Raw genomic sequence first — 13,567 nt, 5'->3', positions numbered from 1 at the left:
ACCCTGGAAAAGAATGAAAGTCAGTACAAGGTCGTCACAAATACCAGTGTGTATTGGGTCGTCCACTGGGTTGAAGTATTACCAGTACTCTCAGGAAAGCAAAGCGAGGTTGATCTGGTTTGATCTGATTGCTCAGAGTGATTAGGGGTTTACTTCTTTGCCCCAGAAAATCTCTTTAATGAGGGTTGGTGCTGTGCTGGTATTTAAATCAGACATCTTGGCACTGCTGCTACATATTGCCCTCCTATGGGATGCCCTGCTGGGGCGTCTGGGGGATCTGGTGACTGATGGAACCGAGTGATCGCCTTATCTGTAAAGGAGTAACTGTTGTTGCAGAGCGAAGGGAAAGAAAACAACATTGAAGAATTAAAGGCTTCGTGTGTTCGATAAGAAGGCTGTTGCTTCGATGCAGAGAAAAAGGAGAAAAAGTTATTTTTGGCGACCGTTGTCGTACACGAGTAAGAAAATACTGCTGTGCATTAAATTTTGCATTTTCCACGTGCATATGTGTTACTTCCACATCTGTGTGTGTGTGCAACTATAGTTACTCTCCCTCTGTGGACATGTGTGCATCTATGAGGAGGTGTGGAAGCCATTGTGTGTGAGCATGTGCGTGTTTCCATACTGCTCGATATGCAGAGTCATGTGGGTGTTTGTGTGCATTTCAGCCAGCCAGACAGCAGCAGGATGATAAAGACATGCCCTCTCCTGCTTATCTAGGGAGACAAAGTGTGTGTGTGTGTGTGTGTGTGTGTGAGAGCGTGTGTGTATGTGTGTTTTTCTATTGATTTGTGTGCATCTGTGCACATTTTGCTGTTTAACAGTATTTATGTGCCGAATGTGTGTTTGTGTTTATTGGTGAGCTGCAGTTAATGTACGTGTGTGTGTGTGCGTGTGTGTGTGTGTGTGTGTGTGTGTGTGTGTGTGTGTGTGTGTGTGTGTGGGCGAGAGCATGCAGCGCCACTGATCTGCTCTGCTGCATTGCAGCATGTCCTGCCCATCCCGAGGTCACCGTCGTCCTCTGCCAGGGCAATCTTCCAAGGTCACAGCAGGTCAATCCTCCCCATCTGCATACCCAGCCGACGCAAGAGGAAATCTATGAACTCCACACCAAATCTGTCGGCCGTCGGAGCAACAGGACACCAGTAAGAACCAGAGCGGCAGACAACCATGCTCCGGCTGCGTGGTCTCAATAATCTATCAGTGGGGAGATCAGACGACGGGGTCGATGAATGCTGCACACGTTCTACATGCAGATGCAGCTGAAGTCACATACAGTGACTTGGGAGCTGTCTGGTGGAATTTACTGTCGATCTGTGGAAGATGAGAACTTCTATGGGAGCCGTCAACAAGCATGTCCCCGTTTGTAATATTATTTAGTGCGTTAGAAAAAACCCACTCGAAAAACAAACCACAAGAATGTGTCATGCATGTGCCCATGAACACAAACACATTCCTTGTAGAAGGTAGAAGGAGAAAATCGACGTTCAAGGGCAAAATCAAACAAATCACACTGCACGGAAGCAGTGTGAGCTCCCAAACATAAAACATGTTGGAGGAAAATGGAGTCTTCAAGGTTCAAGTCATAATGGTGTAATTATGAAGGTCAGGTGACCTGTACTTATCTGACAAGAGAACACAGATGAATTAGGGGTTCACTCACATCCGTTTGTATTGCTAATGAGTTTTACATGAACACGTGTAATGCTTCCAGAGTGATCCATTGCCGCTAGGGATTTCCCTTCAAGCATCGGCTGATTTCATAGCTCCAGTCCAAACCCGACATTAGAGACTGGACTGCTGCCCGTCTCCAACACACTATAAAAAGGTAAAGGCATTCGCTTCAGCTTCAGGAACAACAACCCAGTCAACCATTGCGATGATCTTTTGGACGTCTGTTGGGAATACAGCCTATTATCTTGCAGCATGCATCACTTGTTGCTGCAGAAGCATTCCTACGATTTTTGATTTCTTTCAGAAGCCCTATGTTGGTAGGTTTGGTTTGGCATTTTATAATATTTATGATTGCCTGACTGCTCATGTTTCTTGCCCAGTGTTGCTACTAAATTGTAATAAACGTGACAATTAAAGTGGTGACAGACTTTAGTCATCTTTAAATGAAAGACTTCATCCAGTTAAACAAGTAAACAATTCCAGAAGTCCATTTGATACCCTTTAATTGCTTCCATAAACACACGGATTTGCCAGCTCCATCACCAAAGAGAGTGAAATACATTTGGCCAATGCATTAGGAAATGCAATTTTGTGACAGCTGCCTGACTTCTGACCATGTGTCTTGCCCAATGTGGCATCAGGGAGCTGTTTGACAAGGAGTGGCTTGTTGTACAAATACTCTGCCAGGATGTTCGGGGGGTTTTATTACATTCATGCGGCAGGAGGATTTCAATGGGGCTATCAATGATTTATCATCTACAGTAGATACAACGGAAACAAACAAATAGATCCTCTCTATGATTTACTGTAACACAGGAACGTCTCCAATTCCCCTCGTATGAAAGAACCTGGTTTATTTATGTAAATGGGTGGCATCCCAGTCAGCTCCCTGGCGTCAAATCTAAACCCCGTCAGACAGGCCAGTACAAGAACAGGAAGGGAAAACACCAATCACTTCTCCCTGCACCCTGACAGCTGGTTCTCCAGAGACAGGAAGAAAAGCTACACTGATTTGAATAGATGCACGCATGCATGAGATCTGGACAGGCTTTTCTTTTTTTCCCCCTTCTTTTATTGTTTTCCATATCCGAGAATCACAAAAGCACCAGTACAAACACTTTTGCAAAGTGATAAATGTCTTCAATGCCGTGTCTGCATATGAAGTGAGGAAACGAAAGCTCTCATCTGCATTCTGTAGGTGATCATAGACACATGACTGCTTCTGTGGCCACACTTTGCTGTAAGCACGACGTCCACACAGCCGGTTCAGTTCCTCATTCCCATGTAGGTCATCGGCGAATCACGTCGATGCTAGCTGCGTCTTCGACTTGTTTGCTAATGAAGCGTCTCTAGTACAATAGGAGTTAATTACATCATCTAACGACTTCACACACTACGGCTAATGGCCAACAGAGATAGCCGATCTCTCATTACTCATCCCACATCTTGGTTTGAATGGAGGGCTTATTGAGCAGGGACACTTATACGGGGACACTGATGCATTTAAATCTGCCGTGTGGTGCCATTCAAACACACATTTCACCAGTGAGGCAACTGTTCTTTTTGATCGTGCGAACATCACTTGCAATGCGTTGCCACGGTGAGACAGACGAGCAAATGTCGTAGCAATGACTTTTAATCCACATTCAAGGTAATATTCTTTGAATATGTAATACATGCAGTGCTCCTTTGGGGAAACACATTTTATTCAGAGAGAAAATTCTGCATTAAAATGCATATAAGAAATGATGACGCAGCATTGATTAATGGCAACAAAATGTTCTGAAGAATACCCAAAACCTGAAATATGGAAATAGGAACACTTTGTACAAGGATGCATGGAATTGTCCAGTGAGTATAAACTACTGTGTCATGACCATGTGTATTTATGTTTATCATGTTGCTGTAGCACCATCTGCAGAATTGATGTAATGCAAACATATTTTGCATGTTTGCTGGGACTAAATCGTACAACTGAAATTAAATTGTTGCTTCGATGTTTTATATCGACATTGTACATAAATGACATGGTCACATTCTCTGGACTAAACTATCTGTTTCCTTTCAACTGTATCGTATCATCTATGAAGTTTCCCCACATAGCAGTGACATTTGGCTCAGATTTGGCATGAAGCTGGCACAGGTGGCATTCAGTCAGCACTGGCATAAGGCATGTGAACCAAGCATGGCCCAGGTGTGGCAAAGGTGGCACTGTCAACTCTGGCAGACAAGATATGGGCCAGTTGTTGAGTGTAGTATTCAGCCCATATATCAAATTAGAACTCTGGGCCACATAATGTGATGGTGGACTCATCCCACCCTTAAAATTAAGTTTTAGATATTTTTTGAGTGAGTTGCTGTTTAACCCTCTGGGGTCTGGGGTATAATTGGCCGTTTTTACTATTTTTGATTTTGCCATTGTTGCCTTGCCTTGTTTGGTGTCATTATTTTCAGCACAACCTCTATGTGTGACCGTACAGTTATTTTTTCATTTTAACACAATGGACCTAAAATCACAGAAAAAACATAAAATCAGAGTAGAAAAAAATGTGATGTTTTACTGTGAAAACCACAAATATGTTTAACAAACCATTTGTATTACTTAATGAAGAGCTCCACATTCAGCAGTCTCCTCATTGTTTTGACTCACAAAACAAAAAGAAAAAAAAAATGACTACACCGAACACTACATAACACAATTGGAGTGTATAGTCACTCCAATTTCTTGCTTCTTCCTGCACCAAAATGGTGGTCACGTGATTTTGACGGCCGGCGCATCAATCGACCTCAGAGGGATTTATTAACGTTCGATATTTGATAAAAATTTTTATAAAAATCAAATCTGGACGCACGAGAGAGAGAGAGGGAAAAAATGTCACTTAACATATTGAGCCAAAAAACACAATCCCGCCTCTGGCTGTCGAGTGAGTCCGCCTGCCAGTATTGTTGACTGCGCCCATGCACTCCGGTGAGGCATCCAACAAAGACGTGATGAGTGAAATGCATCCATTTTATGTTTCTGATAACGTTTGTTTTTGAGACAGTGTGTTGGCAGTTGGCATTCAAAGACAATTTCTGTCTAGAGTCTAGCTTGAATGTTATCAAGTCGCTAACATCTAGCTATGTGGCTAACGATACGCGTTAGCCTAAAATGCGGCTCAGGAAAGCATGGACTGCACTGTTTTGCTGTTAAACTTGCTTATTCATTTTGAATAAGTGATATAGACGAACCTTAAATAGCATATAGCAATAACATTTTGTCGTGGGCGCTAGCAGGAGTCTGTCCCACTAACTAAAGGAGGAACAAACAAACAAAATGTCCTTACTTACAAGGATATAATAGGCTACATGCTAACAAAGAAGAATTGTGGAAATCCAGTTGGCGCCTGTTTTTTTTAACCATAAATAAAGTTTTAAGATATACATACAATTATATGAAAACACATGAAAGAAACTGTCAGTATGCTTTCATCCCCTGATTTTTTGTTCACAGATTTACTTTGCCAGGTGTTTGTGTTCGATGTCGGTACATTCAGACCGTCCATATGTCCACATTAAGTGTACAATCTACTGTCTTCTAGGCGCTTCAGGGCACTGAGCTGCAGGAAGTATAACTGCCGTCTGACGTTCAATAAAACTGTCCAACCAATAAAGCATACTGAGGCAATGAGGCAGAACACTAACTCGTGTTATGGGCTTTGGTGACTCGCTCCTGCTGACGGACAAAGTTGATTGATGGATGTGTAATGATTCAACGCTAGAAAGCATTTATTCTATATTCGCAATCTGCGTGTAATGAGCATCTGATTTACGAACGGCAGCAGCTAATCACGCAATCAGCGGCTGGCGCCGGCGTGCTTTCAGTGTGCACTCTGCCAGGGAAGTTTAAAAAGGTGCAGTTCACTGGTGGAATTTTATGTGAAAAACGGCTTCTTTCTTCCAATTTCCCCAGAGACCTTTTGTGATGTGCTCACACTGTCGGCTGTCAGTGAGATTTTCGTGCAGGATAAAAGTTAATTACATTTTCTGCTCCACACCAATATGCCGCCACAACCCGTACCATGCTTTTGACCCTCTCAAACGAACTGATCCTTCACAGAGTTCTTTTTTGTAAAAAAAATGCATTCTCTAATCTTGTAATCAACATTTTGTGACTTTGCTTTAATCTCATTTGATCTCTGTTTATCGGAGTGAGATTCTCAGGTATTGTTTCTGCATTTTCACCCTCCGTTCCTTGTTCCCTTGTATCCTGGATGGGTGAGCAGAGTCAGGAATGGTGAAGTGAGATTTTTTGCAGAAACACAATGCTGATATGCGTCGACAGTAGTCTGACTCACCGAGACAGGGGTGAGAACAAGAGACCGGACCCTAAAGCCAGCCTCAACTGCCTCCACATCTGACCTCTTGTTTGCAACCTTTCTACTACTGCATCTCTTTGTTTGCAACTTTGATTGATTCAGAGCTAAGATTCATTTCGACTTACATTCAACAGGTGGGCACAAACACATCTCTAATTGAATGCAAATGTCGTTCCATATGATACGTCAATGTTGGGTTTACTGTTCCTCCCAATGGGCCTGAAAGAGCAAAACTTCCCCATTATCGTTTCTGCCTTGTTGTCATAGTAACAACCTAGACTAAGACATATTTTGATGTGAAAATCTATTTGTGTTGCATATTACATTTTGCTGAATTGCACAGCCTTGTATGTACATCGTATTTAGTGAAAGATTTAAATATGCAGTAGAATATACAATCAATTCAGCCAGCAGATTATAGACTATAATACTACTTTAGGTAAAATGTACACTGCTGCTGGATAATAGTTCCCTAATGTTGCAGTTTCCAGGGCCAACGCACAATTAGACATTCGCATGTGTACCTGTAAGCAGTTTAAAATCTCCACTCCAGCTGATGGCATTGTCAATAGAATCTAGAGAGAAAACTGAGGCACGAGAGAAAACCTTCAAGCAAACCACATCATTGGTACGAAATACTTTTTCAAGGAGCTAACTAGCATAGAACAGGCAGAAAGAGACGCAGCTGGACTTTAAGCTTGGAAGTGGATTTTAAGTCACTGCACTGCTGGGAGGCATACCATGTACTGGGCGCACAAACAGCACCTGCTAAGACAACGCCAAATTTGTATTCTCCGTTGAAGGAAGAGTGCCTTCGGTTAAATGATTTGCTGCTTAATCGCATGCTGATCTTTCAGATATTGAGGCAAAATCACATCAGCAAATGGGAATTTCTAATTTTGGGCGTTATGACTTTCAATCCATCTTTGTCAAAGATCGAATTAATAGAAGGTTGTCCCTACCAGAGCAATGATGCCAGCAATGAGCCAGCCAACCCAGACCGCACATACGCGCAATTTCATTATCATTTGACCCAATTTAATGAGAACACTGGACAACCGAGCTGCAGCTGGATGTGTGCGGCTTTCACTTTGAAAGAGATGTCATATGCTTTACTTGGCTCCCGATAATGGCGACTTTCTCTCTGACTAATGACCAGCTTTCGCTTTAAATCATCTCTCGTGGTTTGAATATCAGGCAAGGGAAAGCAACACAAAAAGATTGCCAGTGCTTAACGTGTTTCCATGACGGTAAAACTGAGTCTCCACCAAGGGGAATCTTTGGACAAAAGCTAAATACCATGGAGTGCAATTTAAGCAACTCTTTTCACAATAATCAGGCACACAAGGACACACAAGGACACACAAGGACACACAAACGCATACATCCAGAACTAGAGGGTGAGAAGGAAAGGTAGATCGCTTCACTATATAAGCTTTACAGGGTTGAAATAAAGGATTTATCTGTGGTTATATTATCGCTTCAAAAATAGTCCAATCCCCAACAATCATCATCTGACAAAGGAGATATATTTGCTATAGATAATATATCGAGCAAAAATGGAATATACATCAATGCATTTGTCCGATATATAATTTAAAAATGCTAAGTAATTCATCAATTCTATAATAAATATATAAATGTCTGTATAAACTCAGACAAATGTATGTTTTTTTGAGATCTGTGATGAATTCTGATTCGCGTTAGTCCACGATTAATCAACAGTCGCAACAAAGTGATTATGAGTCACCACATGCAGGTGGTATACTCCTAATGCTAATGTAGGTCCTTCCGAAATCCGAAATGATAGAAGATACTCCGAAGTTGGATGACATTATACGCTGATATTAGTTTGAACTCCCCACCCAACATACACACAAACACTGTTAATCTGCACGCACGTCAATATGCCATTAGTGTTGTTTGAAATGAGAGGTAATAGGTTCCTATAAGACCCAGCAAAGGCTTTAGATGGATTTGTTTGGGCTTAAGCCTCCTGGTGATGGAGAGACTCTGAGACAGAGAAGGAAATTGGAGTTGGAGTGAATGAACAGGCGGGAGCGAAGGAGACTCACGGAATGAGTTGGACTTTGGAGGAGATAAAGTGGGTCGGCCCTTGTGAGTCAAAGAAAAAAGCCTTGACTTAATCGTTTTGGAGGATTGTTTTGCATTGGCATCGCATTCTGAGGAGCCGCCTGCCCGTCGTTCACACACATTCACACCCAAGAACACTTGGGTGGACTGGAGCAGACGGGAAACGAACCACCACACAGCCTCCCAAATGCAGCCATTTTCACCAACTCCTACTCCATCATCCCAGCTTCTGGAATGACTCTGCGAACAATCTAGATAATAATTTAGTGAAATAAAAATGATTTTTTTTTTAGCATTCTATTGTCTTCGGTCCAGGACTGTTCTACTCTTGTTCAGTCTAGTCAAGTGTGTAAATGTGAGGCTGCTCTGACGAGCTGCGAGGAAACAACGCGGAGTGAAAACATTGCGGAGGGTGTGAAACAGTAGATGACGTGTGAGGAGCTTTGGGACAAGAATCAGAGAGCCGGAGACTCGCTGGAGCAGCCGTCCTGCTGCCCAGCAGGCCTCGGCCTCATTAGGATCAGCAGCAGTTTGGTTCTGTCTGTGTGTGTGTGTGTGTGTGTGTTTGCTTGCACTAGCTGGGAGGCCCAGTGGGCAGCAGCAGATGCTCCATCCTCACACTCAAATTCCCCCAACAGAGTGTGTTATCTCTGTCTGAGTTTGGATTTTATGCTTGCCTCGTCTCTTTCTGTGTTTCCCCTCACACTTGGCCTTTCAACCTCTGACACTCTGCGATGCTATTATTCTTTCTTCCTACAGCACTGAGATCAGTCATGTCTGAACAATGGTGGTCGTGGTACAAATAAATGCCCTCTTTAGTGTTTTTCTTCATTGCACTGTTTGTAACAAACTAGAAACTGTGGATGTCTGACTTCACTTTAATGATTTGGAGCTGAATAGAGAAAGGGCATCATCAAAACGTTCTCCAGTTACGTAACACTTGCACTTTATTATTTAAAATAACATAATTCCAAGGTCTATCATGGCCTGCCATGCTATGCCGCACTCATTTGTATTCCCCCTGGATCTTCACAGCAGTGGGTTATGCGTTGACCCATCATATGATGGCCATGCGTCCAAGCAGAGCCAATATACGATGGTGATCCGCTGCCCTTATATGTGGCACTGACATCACCGTGACCTGACCGGCTCAGCGCGTGTGGTCATGCGGTTGACAGGAGACAAAGTGCTATTTTTTAAAGTTCACTATTCCGTCATTGTTAAGCTGCTGTGTGTTTGTTTGGGCATTTATTGCTTCTTTGACATATTTCCTTCATCTCTTAAATCTTCTTGATCGGTTTTCTTCTCCTTTTGCTTCGGTTAAACACTATAATTGGGAACGCACAACTTCCTGCAGCTGGTTCAAAATAAAACCCTTCTTCTGGGTTTTTAGTCAAGCCTGGCTCTTGGGATGGAAATGTCGATCTGTAAACTCACCACTTTGGTACAGACTGATACAACAACGATGTGATGGATTTTCAATTATGGAAATATTGGATGGATTTCTGTTAAACTTGACAAACCCATTCATGGTACCCCAGAGGATAAATTATAATTGATCTGAAATAGGTGCACTAATGACATTCCTTTTAGCCTCAGCTGTACGTTCATATACATTTTACCAGTATAAACATGCTCGGATTATTTGTGAGTGTGTGAGCATGTTAATAAAGTTCCACAGAGCCTGTAGCATGGTTGTAGATGCTTATTTTTAGTGAATGAAGTTAGCAACCAACTGATAGCTCCTTGTATGATACAAATCTGTCTACATCAGTTTAAACACATCTTTTATCTATTAATTTTAAAAGTACAAAACAATATTGAGAGCATTTGTATTGCATGTGACGGCTGAGCCAGCGGCTTGCAGCAAACAGTGCAGAACTGCAAACAATGGCAAAAGCACTGACATGAAGGGGAACTGAAGGGTGGGTGCTACTCTTTCACAATGTATCGCTACAGTCTGGAAAGCTTCATCAGTTCAAATCAATGTCCAATTTAACACCTTTAAAGATGGCAAATCAGGATAGGAGGGCAACAAGTTGCAGCCGCATGGTGCATACAATGGTAGATTGTGCACAAACGTCAAACATTTGGTCGATCAAGGTAACACCGATCCCTTGTCATATGGATTCGTGTGTGTGTGCCTGTATTAAAAGGCTCTGATCACACTTGTTCTCAGTGTGGCACCTAGCTGTTAGGCAGCTGTCTCGACAAGAACAATGCCCCAACGACGTGCTCAAAAATAACGGCTGTGGGGCAACATGGTTTCAAGGGGTTCTCTCCAAAGTCTATTTATATGGGTGTCATGTTGATTGACATCAAGCACTACTGATAACACTCAACCAGGCACTGGGAAATAATAACGAAACAGGGAAGCTGTGACATCAATCATCTTACAGGTTTCACAAAAAGCAATGACAGAATTTGGACATTTGAATAGCAAGGAACACAAATACTATATAAGATCAGCAAAAACGTAAAGCACTACTCCTTTTTTTTTGACTCATGCCCTAAATAAGCGCCTCATCTGTGTTTGTATGTATGTATGGTATAAGGTGGCCCACTTGCGTACGCTGCTCTCTTCTCTGCTAGTGTCGCTGCCTCCTCTTATCTCCACAAAGAAGCTTTATCATTTTGTCTGAGCAGCCGTGTCAACAACCCGGACTAAATAACCTTTTCCAGGAGCCATTTGGCTCCGCATCGATTAAAGATCCTACCACTTTGATGGGAGATAGCAGCAGCAGGAGCAGGAGCAGGGGTGGTTATGTCAGAGGAGGTCTAGTGATGGAGTGACAGAAAAAGAGGCAGAAATCTAAACCTGAGTGGGGCGGATGGAGAGGAGCAACAGGAGCACCGCTGAACCTCGACACCAGTAAATACTGGATGGAGGCTGTTTACAGACCTGTCAGAGAGCGCTATTGATTTCTCCTTGTGTGCCGTGTTAAGAGGTAAACAAGAGAAAAGGAAGAACATACATCGCAATGCATGCGAGTCTTTGTGAATCGATGCACGTGAGCAAAGTACATTTTTCTTGGAAATAAATGGCTGAGCTGTAACTCATGTGGATGACGCTTTTATTTGTTTTATTGGGACCCGTATGAAACCTTCTCCAGTAGCTTCCAGCTGAACATGGCACAAATGAAGATGTGGTGATATTTGAAAGATATTAGCAAGGAACCAATTGGAATGAACCTCATTGTAAATCACAATGTGACCTTCACCTCAGCGGTCACATGGCAAAGGTCACGTCATGTCATCATGATAGCACGTTTTAGACAGGGATAGAGAAGAGCAGCAAAGGCTTTACATCTTATAATGTATCCAGCATTAATCAGCATTGGAGGTTACATTTAGGAAAATAATTCAGAGCGTCATCTCCTTTTTAGTCTTGAATATTACTGGCGTCACGACACAATGCCTCTTTGAAGTTGTGTGTATGTTTATTTATATTCTAATTCCAGAACTAGATGGAGAGGAAGCAGAATAAGCTAGTCTGGCTCACTCAAAGTTAAAAAATCAGCACCTCTAAATTTGACTAATTAAAATTTTATCTCAGAGATGTTGATTTTTTTGTGTTTTTTTTTTTACTGTGGATAGATTTGAATATTGGGTACAGTTTAAGCCTAATAATATAAAAAGTGTATCTCCTACAGGATGGCGCCTGCCTGTTTCTCCTCAGAGAGCCAAGTCTGGAGGGTCCGTAAAAAACAGGCCAAGCTGCTCTTAAAATGGCCACCGGGGTCTGAGATTTATCACACCACCTGCGCACTAGTAAAAAGAGATAATTTGCTCCCCTTCCTTCATACATAAACTGCCGTCTCGTTCCAGGGGGCATAACTTTTATGGTGGCACACTTTCTGCCGCTTCAAATACCCAGATATGGTGTTGTATCAAAGATATGCATCTCATGCATCAAGGCAGATGTCTTGTAGGACAGGTGTCATTATTTAAAACGATTTAATTAAGTCATGGGAAGGGTCCGATTTGTATAAATGCCCATACGTGCTGTGAGTAAGTATATCTGTTTGGTAGCACCAAAGCAACAAAATGTTCATACAATTGTTCCATCTCTGGAAAAAAAATAGCAGCAGTTCTTAAAGGAACACAGAGCATATCACAACACCCGTCCCGCAGGTCCAGAAAACCAGCTGTCCGTTCATGTTTGTCCATATGTCCCCTTTAGTGTCTATGACACGAGGGTGGACTTTTGTAAATGAGGCCCTCGACGTGATGTTTTGCAGAAATGCTGATATTCAGCAACGCTTGGGTTATAGCGTGTCAGCCTCAGTTTAACTCACATGGTGTCCTGGAGGATGTAACATCACTGCGTGGCTGAGGACGAGAGAGCTCTCCAGCTGCAGCCCTACTAGCTGCTGATAGTCCTTTAAATAGAAGTACTTAAGTAGGAATGTTTTAGACAGAAGTGGGCCTTGACATGGCGTTGAGTGCGAGGATACGCACACTTCCCATCCATTTTCAAAATCAACCACAAATCAATACGTTGATTGAAATTGGTTCACCCCTTATGCTCCCTAGGGGGCCTGTTGATTGGGCTTAGCAAACACAATGTAGTGTGTGTGTATGTGACAAAGAGAGAGCATACATGCACATTTCCTTCATTGCACAAACAGAGAAGTAGCATCAGGAGAGGACTCAGAAATCAAGGCAAAACATTCTCCATCCATGTTGGCAAACCACTTCCCATAAAAGATCCAAACCTGGCTGCTCGGCCCCCGTCCAGAAGTCGGTTAGCGGTCAATAGAGGAAATTATTTACAGCTGACGTTAGACTTCAGTACTTCTAATTCATTGCGAATCAGAATGACTGTGAGTCAACGGATGATTCGTTGGCCACGCATCCACTCTGCCCACTCCAAGAGTCTCACGCTGAGAAGTGGAATATCCAGTCATGGTGTTTGAAAGTCATTGTGAAACAAGTATAAAAAGACCAACAGGAATCACTTTGATCAGTGGCCAATTTATGGAGTTAATTTGGATTTGACAAGAACATGTTTGCCATCTTGTATTAGAAATATAACCATAGATACTGATTTTTCAATGAAGGGCAGAAATATCTGATAAAACTGCACCGCGTGTCAAAGTGGGCCTGTTGCTATATCTATAGTAATGAGGTCAATTTGGGGAGTGAGTACTTTTAATAGCATATTATCTTTTGTCAATTCCTTTGCCTGTGTAACCTAGCCAACCCTAAGACTATTATCAAGTGTCAGGGCTGACAAGACGGTGTAATTCCAGTATTCCCCACTAACAGGTATTCAAGTGAATGAATAAGGGAGGAGACAATGTACAAAAATAATGCACTTTATTTTCTGAATTTGTTTGGAGTAAAAACATATGGGCATGTGTCAATAAATACTTGTCAATAAATTGGAATTTAAATTAAATAAATAATAATTTTGGAATAGAAGAGAGGTGAACAGG

The 13,567-nt window shown here is 42.2% G+C and overlaps 1 protein-coding gene across 3 annotated transcripts in view; it reads left to right on the top strand.

Annotated features, from left to right (window-relative positions):
* The window catches only part of rps15a (ribosomal protein S15a), a 395,439-nt gene that overhangs the window by 234,981 nt on the left and 146,891 nt on the right, over positions 1–13,567 (top strand). The window lies entirely within an intron of this gene.

Source organism: Eutrigla gurnardus (assembly GCF_963514095.1).
Source record: "Eutrigla gurnardus genome assembly, chromosome: 3".
Taxonomy (NCBI): Eukaryota; Metazoa; Chordata; class Actinopteri; order Perciformes; family Triglidae; genus Eutrigla; species Eutrigla gurnardus.
The sequence above is the reverse complement of the archived record's forward strand: the minus strand, read 5'-3'. Positions and strand labels throughout refer to the sequence as shown.